Source organism: Vicugna pacos, chromosome 24 (assembly GCF_048564905.1).
Source record: "Vicugna pacos chromosome 24, VicPac4, whole genome shotgun sequence".
NCBI classification, from domain to species: domain Eukaryota; kingdom Metazoa; phylum Chordata; class Mammalia; order Artiodactyla; family Camelidae; genus Vicugna; species Vicugna pacos.
Window position 1 is genome coordinate 23,229,338 of NC_133010.1, and position 17,848 is coordinate 23,247,185.

The following is a 17,848-nucleotide window of genomic DNA, read 5'->3' on the forward strand; positions in this document are numbered from 1 at the left end:
ACACCCAAGTAATTTCCATTCCAAACCAGCAGCCACTCACGAGTTCTCTATTTTTAGTGGACCGACACATTCCTATCACACAAATCCAAAGCCCCAGGGCTCATACCTATTTCTTGTTCTCTCTTATCTGCCCCTTTCTAGAAGCCACCTTTATTTCTACTGCTATGAACTGTCACTCAGATTCTAATTATAATCATTTGTGACACTGAAGAAGTCTCTCTGCCTTCCTCCCCGCCCCTCTCCATTTTCAGCCTACACATTGCTGACATCAACACTACAGAAGGACAGTGTTGGTTGTGCTCTGGGTTATAAGGTGCAGACACGGCTAAGTCTAGGAGTTACTTTCCCCAGAATCTCCTCTTCCCCTAAGGCTGAGTCGGGCTGGTCAAAAGAGGAACTTGTGCAAGATGTGGAAGGCGGCACAGGGCAGCCAGTCACTGGTCTGGGAAGGATATCATGGTGAGACATGGTGACGGATGAAGAGACGCCCAGCAGGGTCCAGCTGGTCCCTGCTCTCCTGCATGGTGTGCCTGGCTTCTCCTCCTGACCAGCCCCAGGCTCAAGGATGCCAATCCTCAGGGACAGGAGCTTCTGGGGTCTGCAGCTCCCCTAGAGGTGGCGGTCCCCTCACCTTTCCATCAGCCCCTCTGAGGTCACAGGTCTGTGGCAGCACGTGCTCGGATCCCTGGGTTTTCCTGCGGCCCTCACCCTCAGATGGTCGAGGCGGTGACATTCTCTGACCCTTCAACAACCTCCCTTCCAGATCTTCTCTCTCCAGCTGTCGCCTACATTTGTGTAAGGTCACTTGGGCAGATATAAGTCATTTATTCCCACAATACTTACCGAGTTTTCCTGCTTGAAACCTGACAAGTGTATGCTCTTGCCTTTGTTTGAACACACACAAATATACATGCAGCTGCACACACTTCCTTGGCTTGCTACTGACTACAAGTCTGGTTGCAAATCTTTACTTGGAAACTCTACATTTTACCCTTAACTTTCCAGATACAGCTCTCCAACACTTCCACTCAAACCCTATTCTTAGGCCAGGATACACTGCTGTTTACTTCTGACAGTCAGACTGTATCACTGTGGAGTCTCACTCTCTCTTCCTTAACTCTACCCAGAGAAGTCCCACAGGTCCCAGAAAACCTTGTCTCCACGACGGCCATCAGAGGTCCTTTGTTACTCTCACCAGTGAGTGCCTTTTTGATCTCTGCCTACCTTCAGTCCAAAACACGTCGTTTGAGAACCCATCACAGTTTGTCTAACGCTGTCGGTATTTTTTGCGTATTTTTCTTACTTTCTAATGGAATACTTTGTGTGTCCCACAGGACCTGTCATGGTCCCTCAGAATACAACTAGGTGCTCACTCAGTGTCAGCTTAGCACACGGACAAACACCGATTTTCGTCCCACGATTTCCTTGACACATCAGTGACACTCGCCGTTTTATAATTAAACAAAGTTCAGAGTGACGTTATTTTGTACTGGCCATCTAGAAGGGAACTTCTTTCATAATATTTTGTATTATGAAAAATTCACTGAACGATTTGGTTGTGAAAGAATCTTAACATGTACAGAATTCAACACACCTCATGTAACTTAATGAAAAGTATCAAACAAAATGTGTTTTCATATTACTGTTTACTACAGTTGTGAACACAGTTAAGTCCACTCAACACAGAAATGTCTAAATTAAAAATAATGAAAATGATTATGTGATGGCAGATAATCTTGAAATAAATTTTTTTCATAAATTTTTTTTTTACAATAAATTCACTCACTGCAAGGAAAAAAAAGACATGAAAAATCATGGAATGTTATAAACCTGGTTCCTATCTCCTATCACTAAAACACTAAAATATTCACATATTCAGAGTGATCTGTGTAAAGGTGACTCCTCTGATGTTGTTTTTATTTTTTTATTTTATTTTATTTTTTTATTGAAGTGTAATTGATCTACAATGTTAGTTTCAGGTGTACAGCAAAGTGATTCAGTTATACATAGACATATGCGTAAATACACACACATATTTTCAGATTCTTTTCCATTATAGCTTATTATAAGAAACTGAATATGGTTCCCTGTGCTATACAGTAGGTCCTTGTTGTTGATCTATTTTATATATAGTTGTGTGTCTGTTAATCATAAACCCCTAATTCATCCTTCTTCCCCGCTTTTGAGTTGACCTTTGCTAACAGTCAAGCAGCAAAACACAGACTAACATGCAACCCCTCCTTAAGGTTTTTTTTTTATCAGCTAAACTGTTTTTTGTGTTTTCGTTTTTTTTTTCTTTTTTAACCTTCAAGCTGATAGGGATTATGGAACATAAAAATGTCACCATGCAGTAAGTGAGGCTGTCACTGTTCCTAGGAACTGTCTGTGCGTGCCCTGCACTCCGCTAAATGACACTGGCAGCTGTAACAGCTGTCAGAAGTAATGGCCTTGAGGATGCTTCACAAGGCAGTGACGCTCCCTGTTCATCAGATCCAGCTAGTGTGTGTGGAAGTTAGAACTGCCAGGTCATTCCTTTCACATTACAATAGTCCTGACCGCTTCACTCCCGCTGCCATCTGTGACTTAGTGCTGCCTGCCCACCGGGCGCTGTAGTGAACGCCTTATACTCGTTATAGGAAGGATTACCACCATTCCATGGACGTCAAGGAGCGCAGAACACACGGTCATTTCTTCAAGGCCACACAGCTGGCAGGACTGGAACTTTTGCCTCGAATGACCCGAGGCCCAAGCTCTAACTCCTCGAAGCCTTGCTCTGCCCTGTGTGGCTTCAATGGCTTGATAATTTTATCTTTAATAATATCAAAATTAATGAAAGCTCTGTCCCACCTCCTTTCAGAACATGAATCTTACACTCACATCTTCACACATATTGAATTTTTCCCCCAGTGGCCTCACTAAACACATAGCTAGCCATTTATTAAATCACATTTATTCTTTCCAAAGTATCTTTCTTCATTTCTGCTCCAAGGCACCACCCTATATAAATCCTTCTTTTACTTATTAAACACTCATTGAGCACCTTACATGTTCAGAACAGGGCTTGGGATCAAAGAAGGAAAGAAAATGCAAGAGGAATTTTTACCCTTAACAGCTTTAAAATTTCATTGGTGGCACTGGTCAGATCCCATATTAAATTATCTTTCTATACAGTTATCTTGTTATTTTTTAGAGCAATCCTGTAAATAATGTAAAATTGTATCGATGTTACATAAGAGAAACTGAACGCTCAAACAGCACAAAGTCTGAGAACAAGGCCACACACTGCCTGCGATGGTGTAGGTCCTGAATTTAACCTAGACGCCCTCAGAAAATACAGTCCGGACTCTCTAATCAATTACAGTTTTTCAAGCAACTGTCCAAAAGGGAAGCACTCTGTGAATGATACAAACAAAAGATGCCTGGTGTTCAAGGAAAGAGAAATCATTTCTATCTGGATCAGTATCAGAGAAAAGGGAGCCCTCCTACACTGCTGGTGGGAATGTAAATTGGTGCAGCCACTATGGAGGACAGTATGGAGGCTCCTCAAAAAACTAAAGCTAGACTTACCATATGATCCAGTAATTCCACTCCTGGGCATATATCTGAAGGGGACTCTAAATGAAAAGATACACGCACCCCAATGTTGATAGCAGCACTATTTTACAATAGCCAAGACATGGAAGTAACCTAAACGTCCATTGACAGATGACTGGATAAATAAAGTTGTGGTATATTGATACAGTGGAATACTCCTCAGCCATGAAAGAATAAAATGCCACTTGCAGCAACACAGATGGACCTAGAGATTATCATTCTAAGTGAAGTAAGTCAGACAGAGAAAGACAAATACCATACGATATCACTTGTGTGGAATCTAAAAAAAATGACACAAATGAATGTATTTACAAAACAGAAACAGACTCACACAGAAAACAAACTTATGGTTGCCAGGGTGTGGGTGGAGGGATAAATTGGAAGTTCAAGATTTGCAGATACAAACTACAATATATAAAATAGATAAACAACAAGGTCCTACTGTATAGCACAGGGAACTATAGTCAATATCCTGTAATAACCTATAACGAAAAAGAGCATGAAAAGGAATATATATATGTATAACTGAAACATTGCGCTGTACACCAGAAATTGACACAACATTGCAAAGCAACTATACTTCAATTAAAAAAAACCCCAAAAACAAAGATTCATTCTCCTTTAATACAATTCACACTTCCTCTAACATAATTCTCCCCTGTTGTAGTTCAAGGTGGTTTGATCCGCACTGTGTATGAAGCAGAAACACCTTCGCTTGGAATTTAAGGTTCTGCTCAAGCCATGTCTCCCAGTTCTCCTGACCCTGGATTTTGGCATCAGCTACATTCATCCATTCAGAGCCCCCTAATCGGGTTACTGACTCACCCAGTTCGCCGGCGCCTGCCCACTTTCAGTGCTCCAAGTCTTGTCCCTGGGAAAACCCCTCTGTCCTAAGGCAACTGGGCGAGCTGGTCACCCTCCCTCACAGGCAGTCCACTTTCCCAAATTTCCACGTTTTTTATTTAACTTTTCAGCAACATTGCTCTATCGTGAAGGGCACACCCTGTAAAGCTTAGTGCAAACAACACCGCGCTCACCTGGTGTATGGGAGCAGATGGACCCAAAAGAATTACCACTGGGTTTGACAGGTTGGGATCAGATACTGAAGACTTTTTAAAAGCTATTTACTTGGAAATACAATTGAAATACAAAAAACTTGGAAGAATAAGTGCAGTAATTCCCTGGTATATAAGGGGGAATTGGCTCCAGGACCCCCAGAAAAACCCATGGACATTCAAGTCCCTCATATAAAATGGCACAGTATTTGCACACAACCTATGCTAAATACACTTTAAGTCATTTCCAGATTACTTATAATACCTATATAACGTAAATACTATGTAAATAGATATAAACACAATATAAATGATATGTAAATACAGTTGACCCTTTTAACAACACAGGTTTGAACTTCGAGGGTTCACTTACATGGCGATTTTCCCACTGAACACCGCATGCCGTTCAGCGGTGCTACACCATCCGCAGGCGGCTGAGTATGCAGACACAGAGCTGTGGAGTGCGGGGGGTGGGAGGGAGGCGACTGTAAAGTTATACTGGGATTTTTGACTTCAGGAGGGCTTAGTGCCCTTAACGCAGGCATTGTTCAAGGCTAAACTGTCCTTGTAAACACAATGTTTATGTAAATAGCTGCAAATACAATGCAAATACTGTATTAATGGTTATAAATACAACATAAATGATACGTAAATAGTTGCCAGTGCAGCAAGTTCAAGTTTTGCTTTTTGGAACTTCCTGGAATTTGTTTCCCTGAATATTTTCCATCCTCAGTTGCTAACTGTCGATGCAGAAACTGCAGATATGGCGGGACTGACTGTACAAAGAACATGCACTTACCTATTACTCAGATTCACCTGGATAAATGTGTTATCATTTGTATTCTGGCACATTTTTTTTTTTTAGATTTTTCTTTTTACACCAAGGTTCAAAAGATTTTTTAACATGGTGTAGTGATTTTCAGAGGCAGGAGAAGTCACTTCTAACCAGGAAGAAATAATGGAGGAACTGGCCACAAGCAAAGAGTTTCTGTGAGGTTAAAACTTCCGAGTTCTGCTTCAGGAAAACACTAAGTGCAAGGGTGTCTAGTAAGATCTAGAAGGAAGAGCAGTCTGGAGACAGAGGGACTGCTCAGCAGAGGACCCCGCAGCTCCCGCACCAAGAGCCTGTGCTGATGGACATATCTACTGATGGGCTGCAGTAAAACTCAAGTAATAATACTCTCTCACTGCCCAAGGTGGATAATAGCGCCTCAAATTTTCCTGACTCTTTGACCTGACTTAAGATGATTTATGTCTAAGTTTTTTTTTTTCACATTTCCCTTAAGAAACAGAGACCCACTTATCACATCCGTTTTCTCACTCTGGTCATTGATAAATACCATGGCGAAACTGAGGACCACAGGAAAAGCGCGTCTCGTTATTTCATGTGATGGGCTAGTTTTCTGGCAGTATTACACTGGGTGAGCTCAGTAGTAACTGAAAATATTCTTCACTCCTGAAACGCTGGGATGCTGCTTTTAATTATCATTGAAATGCCACCAGAGATACATTGAAACAGTTTTTGATCGGATACAAACTAACAAACTGTATCCAACTGCTACAGGGAGAATTTTTTAATTTCACAGTTGGTTGAAAAATATACTGTCATGGCATAAGGGAGAAAATTCAGCAACGGCTACCTGTGATTCAAGAATATACAGCAGCAAATGAGAGGAAGCACTAGCAATCTGGTTGAAAACACTTTTACACATGACAAAACCTCAAGCGTCTCTATCTGATCTCATAAGACTTCAAAGATCTGCTCTGTATTTTCTTTACTACTATATCTGGACAAAAACCAAACTTTCATTTAGTTTATTGCTCCCTTGTCAAAATCTCATTGGAATTCTCTCCTTTTATTTTTGAAGTGTCTAGTATCTGACACTTCCACTTCTCACGTGGGCATTCTGTATGCGTTGTTCTAATAAACACACCTACAGCTGACACTTTGGTTGATACTGTTCTGTCTGCTCCAGGGCAAGAAATTAGGGGAGTCTTTACTGAGAAAACAGTAGTTCTGATAAATATACAGGGTTGTTTTCCTCCATGAGAAGCACCACCAATAGCAACATATGCGTTTCAATCTGCAACGCCACGTGCAGCCAACTGAAAAGACGACAATGCAGGCATCTGCAGAACCTCGTTCTTGGGATTATTGCACAGGGTTGTGCTGGGGTCAGTCAAGACTCGCCAGTAGCTTGAAGTTGGCCACAGAGACAGCAGACACACCACAGAAACGACGAATACGATACAACTTATTCTGAAAGCTGGGTATGAAACGTCACCAGCACACCACTGCCTACCCAGGATCTTCGGGTTGTTAAAACTACCAGATCATGGACAGACAGGTAGAACTGAATGCAAGAAAAACGGGTTGAGTTAACTTGGGATTGTCTGTCAATAGCTGGTAACTCGAATTCACCTCGTAAAGGCAAAGAATTAGAACAATGTTTGGAGAGGACTGTGGACAAGGAAGGAAGATCTTTTCAGACAGAGATGATCCCAGTTGGGCTCCTCAGAAATCACAAATATAAACAAATCTCTTCTATGTCACAGATAGGCTAATGGCTGATGGCTACAGAAACATGAGCTCCCAAGACAGACTAAAACAAGAACAAACAAATCTTGGAAATAAAAAAGGCATTAAATAAAATTCTCAGCATCCTGATTAGGTAAGAAAGTTGAACACATGACACATGCTGAAAGCTATCCCTTCCTTTTGTGCATAACTTAGTGTCTATGGAGCAAATTACAGACCAACTTCAATTCTAGCACAAACTGAATGATTTAACTGATTTCACGTGAAAGGCCAATTGAGGAAATAAATATTTAGAAAGAAGAGGGATATATCAAGACTTCATAGATGGTGTGAGACTAGACAGAGCAAAGAGAAGATTCATATATATAACTATATGTTTATCAAAAGTAGGCAGTTTAGAGAAATGAAAAATTATTCCACAGTAAAAGCCACATTATCAACAAGAGTCTTATTTTATTATTCTCTGTAAGTTACGTGGCTGCTTTCAGGTAGTCCAGTCTCTCTTCTTCAGAAAGTAAGATGGATGGATTTCAACCTTCCTTCTAAAAGCCAAGATGAATCAAGTTCCATGTAGGTTCCCTTGAAAGACCATCAAAGAATCTTTACATGAGTTTCAAGTAGAATCATTTCTTTAACAATGCAATGTGTCAGTCACACCTACAAACTCATTCTGCTTCGTAGTCCCCTACTAAGATGGAAAAACACTTTTTTTCCCTCCCCATCAAATATGGTCTAAGTAGCTTTTCATTTTACTTTTCCATAAAACTTTCACAGTAAAAAGGAGACCTGAGGGTATTTTCTCATCTTGTTGCAGACGGTGACAGCACAAAATGTGCACACACGCCCACACGAGGAAGTTAATAATACTCTAGGCGGAGTCTATTTTTGGACTAATAGAACTCCTTTACGCAGAGCATCTGTACTGCGAAAACATCTTTAAATGCTGGAAATAATTCTGGATAAAACATTAAGGAAAAAGTAATCTTTGCTTTTCCCACACTGGATCGAAATAATTAAATGAAGTAAAAGGCTTGGCCACTTTACAAAGATGTTCTAATGGCTTGTATCGATCATGATCTCAATTTGCTTCTGCGCAGTTTACAGAGCTGCACTGTGCACCGGAACCAGAGTGCTGGGGGAGAGACTCTCCAGCCATCCCACTGGTGCCAAAGGGCAGGAGAACGGTTTACACTTATCAGTATGGAGACGAAGACCGTTTTGAGGGAGACCAGATGACTAGCTCTCCGCTGGCTAATGCTGTATTAAAATTTACCGTTTCAGAAGCCAAGAATTCTCCCTTTGGGTTTTGGCAACCCCATCATTTTACTTTATCCAGAAGAGACAAATCTCTCAGAGTGGAGGGAGGGTTTTAGAATAAACTGTATAATCAGAATTTACATCTGGGGCAGTGGTCCCTGATTATCTTTCCTTCCTAGTTTTGAATGATCAGATACTTCCAGTAATTTTTTGCAGACCTGTGTTATACCTTTTTCTGTTCTTATTTCTGTATTGTTTTCATCTTAAAACTCTGTCAGTACTTTCCCTTTGGCCCTATTTGCTTGTTAAAATTTATTCACTTAAAATGTAGTCCTTTATTGAAGTTTCAGAAAAAATGTACTGAACACTATTCACATGACAGGTAATATTCTCCAAGTGGATTCATTCGCTTACGCTACCTCAGGTTCTCTTTCCAACACAGCAAAACCTCATTTAAAGTCATGGGCAGATTAAGTTAAATCAAATAAATAGACCTTTTGATCACTGAAGTTCGTCGCAGGTGTTATTCCTGAATGACAGCATCACTGGCTTATTATTTCATACTTAGCCATCTTGAAGTTCATCTGTCTCAGGGTAAAGACTCTCAAGAATTATAAACTATTACTTCGGGGTTCTCTGATTTGTAGCGGCGAATGTTATAAATGTCCAGGAATCGCAGCACCAGAAACAGAACCCATCCTCTCTGTACAGTGAGCGCGGTGCCACCACCACCTCAGCATCAGTGAAAGATTATTGAAGAAATTGTTTCTTGTTAATTCCCAGTTAATGAAATAAAAGTAAAGCCTGTATGAGTAAGACCTCCCAAGTGCTGCAACTTTTGGTTCAATGACTAGAAAATATTATTTTAAAATCTTGGTAGTTTACAAGTCTTAGAAATTTCCAACCTAAATGTGACATCAATTTATTAACTCCCGTATCATTCACAAAGCAAGTCCAGAACCACAAAACTCTAAAGAGCAAAAGATCTAAGTAAACAGCAAGAGGCATTATTATTCAGGTGTCAATTCTTAACTTAAGCTATAGATTCAATAGAATTCCCATCAAAGTATCAACAAATTACTTTACGGAAATTGGCAAACTGATTTTAAAGTGTATAAGGAAAGGCAAAGACTGAGGTAGCCCACACAATACTGAACGAGAAGAACAAAGCAGAAGGGCTGACACTATCTGACTTCAAGTTTACCAGGAAACTACAGTGATCAAGACGGCACAGTCCACGTGAAAGAGAAGAAAAGCATGTGAACTGAACAGACGAGAGAGCCCGGAAATAGACCAGCAAGGGAGTCAACTGATTTCTGACAAACAGCAAAGGCAATTCAATGAAAAGACAGACTTCTCAACAAATGGTGCTGGGACAACTGAACATCCACATGCAAAAAAATCAATCTAGACACAAACCGTATTGAGTAACAGGAACTCTCATTCCTTGTTGGTAGGAATGCCAAACGGCACAGCCACTGGGAACACAGTCTAGCAGTTTTTTTTTTTTTAACAAAAGCTTAATATAGGCTTATAATACAGTCCAGCAAATGCACTCCTAGGTATTTACCCAAATTAGCTGAAACCTTATGTCCTCACAGAAACTGCATACAAATACTTACAGTAGCTTTATTCATAACTGCCCAAATTGAAAGCAACATGCATGTGTATGTGTGTATATATATATACATGTATGTGTGTATATATATATACATGTATGTGTGTGTATATATACGTGTGTGTATATATACGTGTGTGTGTGTGTGTATGTGTGTGTGTTTTTTTTAATGAAGGTACTGGGGATCAAAGCCAGGACCTCATACATGTTAAGCATTTGCTCAACCACTGAGCTATACCCACCCCACCAAGATGTATTCAATAGGTGAACAGATAAACAAATGTGATGCATTTACACAATGGAGTATCACTCAGCAGTGTACAAAGTGAACCATCAAGCTACGGGGGGCGGGGGCGAAGACATGCAGGAACTTTAAATACGTACTGCTAAGTGAAAGAAGCCGGTCTTAAAAAGCAACTATGATTCCAATTGTATGACATTCTGGAAAAGGCAAAAACTATGGAAATAGTAAGATGAGCAGTGGTTGCCAGGGATTCCAGGGGTGAGGAGGGAGGGGTAAAGAGCAGAGAACAGCAGATTTTAGGGCAGTGCAACTACTTCGCATGATACTGTAACAATGGATGCATAACATTTTATATTTGCCAAAACTCATTGGATGTACAATACGGAGAGTGACCCCTAATGTAAACTACAGACTTTTGGTAATGTATCAATACTGGTTCTTCAATTGTGAAAAAACGTACCACACTAGTGCAAGATGTTAATAACAAAATCAACTGTGTGCAGAAGGAAAGGGGGTATATGGGAACTTTCTGTATTTTCTGCATAATGTTGTAAGTATCAAAGTCCTCCAAGAAAATAAAGTCTATTTAAATATTGCTGCCTCTTCATATGTCATGAATTTTCAGTAAAACCTTGTCTGTAGACTGGAGGCTGAGAAGAAACAGCAGTCAATTTCCCATCACATAAGTCCTAAGGACTGGAGTTTTCTTCTCTTTACAAGTAGAGTTCAAAAGTTTTTTCCCAGAATATGCAATTATTCTTGGAATAGAGAAATTTTATTTGAGAATAGTTATTTTCATTTGAAATATTTCAAAGTATATTATTAAATAAGAAACTAATGGCTTAAAATATTCTTTTTTATTAACTCTCTAACAGAATTATCAACAAAGAATCTACTTCATATTTACCCTATCAAATATTAAAATTTTCCTTCATAGAGGTATATTTGAAATTGATACTTTTCCTTTAAACCACTATTTTGTTACACTTAGCACATCAAATTGCCATGACAGATAAAAATGACATTTTCCTACAATTTTACTTTTATTTCCATACCTTCTCTGACTGCATCATAAATTTTTGATTACTCTATGAGATCTGATAAAAAAACAAACCTATTTCTAAATTTCAATCTAACAATTCATACCAGTCTTATATAAATTTCACTTTACATAAAGCCTGAATGCTAGACAGTGAAAACCACAGATCTACTATTACACAGAATTCTGCAAGGCCCCAAGTAGTACTTACGTAAGATTTAATTACAACTCAAAAATACGTCTACTCTCTCCGCCTTCAGCGCCCTGCCCTCACCTTCTCTCAGCCACGGCTCTCACTTTCATGGGCAACTTTAACGGGAGCCTCCTAACGGTTCTCTCTTCTCATTCGCCTCCCCTAATCCATTCTCCAGGGGACCCGTGGTGATCTCGCACATAAGTGTAATCCGATCACATCACATTTGTGCTTCAAATCCTTCACAGGCTCCGAGCACAAGGTTTACTCTTTCCTCCCCTTGTCTGTGGCTGACTGCCTCTCCTTCCTCAGGACTCAGCTCACATGAACACCGTTAGGAGGTGCGTTCTGAGCTCCAGGGCAGGTTCGGACACCTCTTATGGTCTCCTAAGCTGATGCTATGTGTCTCCCCCACAGTACGCGTCCAACCACAGCGATACAGCGACCTGTATAACTATACACTCGCTGCTCATCTCTGCCCATGGAAAGGAAGCTCCACAGGTGCACAAGACCTGTATTTATACCCCAGGTCCAGCACACAGTCCAACACACGTGAGTTCTTGAATAATGAACTCATCATGAGAAACAAAAAGCAACCCAAGGATTCACTGTGAAGAGATGACAGGACATTCAGACACCAGAATTAGCCAAGCGGGGAAAGAACCTTTAACAACTCGTTCGGTTTAGGACATCATCTCTTCCCCGTCCACCAAAAGCTCCCATTTATAAAGTTTCTGAAGGATGAGGGAAGGGGATCAGTTTGTCACAACCTGTCTTCCATTATCCTCAGAACAACATTCAAAAACCAAAAACCCTGGTTGGAATTTCTGTTCTGTTCTGAAGTGCCCAATGAGACAACCGACCGAGTGAAAGAACAGAGCGGTCCGCGGAGGGAACAATCAGGGACTGCACAGGTGAGGCCCTCGGCGGAGGACGCGGCTCCTGGGAGCACAGCGTTTGAAAACGACTGCAACATATTCTCCCCAAACAGCCAGTCCTCAGAAGTGGTGCTGGAGCAGAATTAAGTAATTTAATCCTTAACAGCAGAAGCTCTCGGGGAAACCTATTTACCCATTAACTTCAACTCATGTGAACTTTGCTCTCCGCACAGTTCTTTAAGACATCCTGTCACAATTTACAGACTTTGTAAAGGTAGAATCCGTTGATCCTACTTCTCTGATTATAACAATATCACGTACCTCTCAGTGGAAGAACGTTGAAGCCAAGAGGAGACAGCCAAGGCAAGATCTTCAGGAAGCAAATTCCAGGCAAAGGAAAGAGCAAGTGTTTCTTAAGGTGGGAAAACGGAACCACACGGGACCAATGAGGCTGCCGCAGACTGAGGGATGAGGTGGAGCTGTGGGGAGGTCAGGCCATGGGTTCTACAGGCGACGCTTCAGATCAAGAGTCGCAACATGCTGTTGATGAACTGCATGCGAGAAGAAAGGGGAAACGAGGAAACAACTGCTTATCGAAGGAAAGCACTGACGGTCCTGATTCCAGAAGACACCTTAACCAGCTCCCCCCGGGAGGGCGACACAACTACCGAGCGTGGTGGATTTGCGCGCCTCCCTGATGGGTGTTCGCTTTCCATTTCTGATGTGCATCATTTGTGCTGTGCCAAACACGGAACAGGACAGAAGTCAGTGCCCCCAAACTCGTCCCCTAATGCTCAGGGGAGACATACCCAGGACTCTGCTGTCCCCACGGCCTCTGCGGTGACAACATGGCTTCTCTAGAACATGCTGCAGAGACAAGGCTGCACTGGACGCAGGTCTGCCCCGGATCTCAGGGCTGGGAAACAGCCAGCTCTGGCGAGGAGCCACTTTTGATCTCTCTTTTTTATATGTTTTCTTTATATTTTCCAAATTATGCATAAGTTACTGAAACCAGGGCAAACAGGAAACCATTAACTGAGTGAACGATTCACCTTTGCTATCTGCCCCGTGCAAGTGCGGAGGCTCGCGGAGGTCTGCCATTGTACTACAGTGGAGCCAACATCACGACTTTGTGAAACTGCCCAAAAACAACAACTCTGGGGGAAAAAAAGAGTCAAACCCTGGACTACGAGAATACCACCAATTTCAATCCCGGAATCTATGAAGAGATTAACTTAACAATAAATCAAATCAAACGGCTTTATGATTTTTGATTAAAAAAAGATGATTATAGCAATGACTCTATCTTGTAGGACTTTATAAATGGATATTTTGATGAGGTCTGGAGAAAAATATGTCTCTTGTTAATGTTTTATAAATATTGATTAAGTGAAATAATGAATAAATGTGAGGCAGGAAATTAAGAGAAATAAAGCTAAAACCCAGAGTTTGTATATTCTCTACACTGGCTCCTTGACTTTTCTGAGTGTATTTTCAAAGAACAGGTGAATTCAATAACACTCCCAGCAATAAAGGGGATTTTCAACGACTCAGATCCAAACGCTCCCGTAAAGAAAACCTGGAAGGCGCCTGTGCTAACATCAGTGCAGCAAAGGGGCTGGGAGGTGGGACAGTGCCCTTTGTTCAGTGTTCTGCTCACTCTTTGACCACCGCGTACTGAACACTGACATCTATCAAGTGCCCAGTGAGGCAGTGGAAAAGGAACAGACTGGTGTCTGTTCTCCTGGACGTTACAGGAAAGGAGACAGATATCAAAGAGTCACGCTCATGCATCAAGTATTACGAACCAGAAATGGGCCGTAGAGAAATGGTCTGCAAAAAAACCGAAGGAAGAAAGTTGATCTTGCCTGGTTACAGGCAAAGCTTCTACAGACGCTGTATGTAAGGAATAAAAGCAAAGTTCTTTGCTCCCAACTTAAAAAAATAAAAACCAGAGAACAAAAACGCTGTTTACCATGTGGATTCTCCTCGGGGATTATGCACGTTTTATTCATTTATAAAAGCACAATGTCGGTAACACAAACGTGAATGTGACGTAACTTTTCCTCCCCATACACCCCCCGACCACTCGGACAGGAAGACGTACCACGACGCACACGGCAGAACGTGCTGAAAGGCGGAGTTGCAAGTAAAAGCCGACAGGGGCCGTGGGCAGGTGAAAGCTGTTTAGGAGGACGCTGCCTCAGCCAAGGTGGGGAACCTCTGGTCGTTTTGCTATTTTTCAACCAGATTTCTGGTTTTGTGCTACATGCCTACATTTATTTCATTTTTCTTATCACTTCATTTTGTGTAATTTCACAGTATTGTGTACATGCATTTTTGCGGGATGTCTTATTAAAACCGCTTGCAAAGGGAGGCACAAATAAATGGATATTAAAGGGAAATGAGGAAAAAAACAGAAGCCACAGCAACCCTTCCTGGGCAAGGCTTTCCAAACTGGGAGAAGTACTGAAACAGGGAGGGAAGCAGAGAGACGGGAAACAGAAAGGCTGCGCTGGAGGCGGGGGAGGAGGGCTCGCTGGTGAACTGGATTACAGGTTCTTGGGAGGATATGGGGCAGATATCTTGCAGAAAGAGGAGGGATTCGAAGTACAGAGGACCTAAGAGTTTAGAAATGAGTCGGGCAATTCCTGGACAGAGAGGATGCATTTGTACTGGAGGAAGGTAATTTTGGCAGCAGCATGAAGTGTTCGAACATGATCAGGTGGACAGGATTTGCAATTAACTAAATGTGGGGAACCAGAAAGAGCAAAATTAAGGAAGGTCTTAATGTTTCCAGCCTGGATTACTGAGAAGATAGTCATGTTTTCCACGAGCTGCAAAGGAGAGGAAGGACAGGCAGGGAGAGGGATGGTGGGCTCCACTTTGGACACAGAGTTCAAGCTATGAGCAAGGTATCTACGACCAGAACTTTCAGGAGAGACTAGGACGCCAAGATGGGGAATTAGCTACATTCAGGTGTCAGCTGAAACCTCTCAAATGCTGCAGATTAAGTAGGGAGGACGTATCAGCCAAGAAGAGCACTAAGCCAACACTTCTTTCCCAGAGCCCTTAAAGTGGCTTCAATACACAGGAAGCTGAAAGGCTTGTGGAGAAAGACACTGAAATGGATTCTTAGATCCCTAAGAGGGTCACGACCTATCTGAGAGGCACCCCACAGCTGGAGACAAAACCAGATCCCAGCAGGATCTCAAATCAAGGTTTTATCCATGCAAGCAGTGAGCTTCTGTCCCCACAAATGCCATGACAATGTTTGTTTCTTTCTTTCCCCAGGTGCTAAAACAACCAGCGTGCCCACTAAACAATCAGATGCCATCAGATAACATATTCAAATATAATGCGTATTTAAATAATGCGGCAGACAGATGTCACCGCTTCTAATCTTTAAAAAATCTACTTAGATTTTCATTGATAACATTATAAAAACTCTCTAACCTCGGGAAAAAGTGCACCAAGTTTAATGAAAAGAGAGTTCCCAGGTACATCAGCCAATTTGTAGACTCTGAAGTTACCATATTGTAGGAAAAGCCTCTAATTTTGCAGCTTTTCTTTTTTTAATTACCTCTTTAACATGACCACATGAATCAGGATAAGGTATTTATGGTGTTCGGCCTCAAGCTACAGTTCACCTTTCTCCCCAAACTCCTTGTAAGTACCTATCAAACAATGTTACACACTGAATTTTTTCAGTAATATACTTAAAATCAATTAAGATACAGTCACCTTGACCCCTGTAACCAGGCCACCCACACTTACTTGCACTGGAGGGATGGACAAACACCAAAGCATCTTGTGGCTCAAGCACAAAGCAGGCACTGCCGCGGGGAAGGAGGGCAGGGAACCAAGTAGGGGATCAGTGAGAGGGAAGCTCCACCCCCACGTGCTCACCGTCCGCGCAGGCGCAGCCCTCAGAGTTGGTGTTCTCCACCAGGGACCCCTATTCACACCTGTCCTGATTTTTATTTGCAATGAATGGTGATGGGGCATTTTCAAATGGAAAAACGTGAGAAAGCAATCCAAGCCTGTGCGCAGACTGCTCAGGGAAGCAGCACAGGAGCTCTGATAACCCTCCCCAGACCTACCCTTAGGGAGGTCCGCAGCCTGCGCACCCTGGAGGCAAACATCTTTGGCTTCTCTTACTTGCATTCAGACATTTTTCCTGGGTCGGGGAAAGGAGTGACTGTCAGCAAGGCAGAATCACTGTTTTCATCACCTTCAATGTGCATTTTAGAAACATTTTAACATCTATGAAATAGGATGCTTCTTACAATCAACGACATGTCATAGTTTAAATAGAAACTTTTTTTCCCCGACTCATACAGTACATATGGTGTGGTCTACAACTGGTATCAGATGTGGTGAATTAAGATAATTATGAATAATCCTGATCATGCCAACGGGAATGTGTCTGTCATTTGTGCTAATATTATCTGGCATTTGTGAACTGGGGGAAAATGTTCTCCGACTGAACCACTGAATTATATTTATCACATGGAATTCTCTCATTTCTGGGGTTGCCTTTAGGAATGAAACCATTTTTGGAAAACTGCTTTATGGGAAAACTATCTTAACAGGCCACCTTTATTAGGACGATGGAAAAATGGGGGAGCAGGGTATTTTAATTCTTAGAGGTAGTTCTTGCTCCTGATAATGTTGGCATCCTCGATGTTACAGAGTTGTAAGGGTCTCGTCAGGATTAAAACACATTTCCCCAAGAGCCTTCCAGGAGATTGTGCTGCATAATGATAATCTGACTACTTAGAGAGACCACCTCATTTTTCAAAAGGCGCTTCATTTCAGTATGTTTACCATTAAAGTTATAAAATCAGAGTCTCATCATTCAAACACAACTGTTTAATATGACGGATGTACTTCCTTCTGGTCTTTTTCCATAATCATATTTTACAAAATTATACATACATACAGTAACAGTGCATCTTGTGTCTATTTAGTTAAAACTAGATTACAAGCATTTACTGAATGGTATCTAGGCTGTGTTACAGGGCCATCTTTAATTAAACAATCTTTAATTGTTTCTTGAACAAATATACTGTATCTTACATTTGATTTTCCCTACTGTTTCCAAGAAGCTGTAAGATTCATGTATTTTGAAATATTTAGGGAGAGTTTAAGAAATAAGCTTTAGGGTGTCAACGGGTACACATTTTATTATGACTTTTGTATAAGATACTAGTTATTTGTGTACTATTTATAATAGCACAGATACTGCACTGTACTCTGGTGATATTAGCTTTACTTTTATAGTGAGCTTTTTTTAATAGATGAGAAATTAAACCTAATTTCATTTCTTTAATTAATTAGAAAGCTGAATAACTTTCCATGTGTTTGACCATCATGGTTTCTGTTTGGGAATTGTCTGACCCTGTCTGTGACCATTTACATATTAAGT

General features: G+C 41.3%; 1 protein-coding gene across 9 annotated transcripts in view; it reads right to left on the bottom strand.

The window, feature by feature from the left end:
* DLGAP1 (DLG associated protein 1) overlaps nt 1-17,848 on the bottom strand; it is an 822,007-nt gene that overhangs the window by 390,272 nt on the left and 413,887 nt on the right. For 7 of the 9 annotated variants that reach the window (XM_072949174.1, XM_072949177.1, XM_072949176.1 and 4 more), the window contains one exon: nt 12,739-12,968. The exons of the other annotated variants lie outside the window; for them this stretch is intronic. The gene's annotated coding sequence lies outside the window, so the exon portion shown is untranslated. The remainder of the gene's footprint in view (nt 1-12,738; nt 12,969-17,848) is intronic. 9 annotated transcript variants of the gene reach the window in all.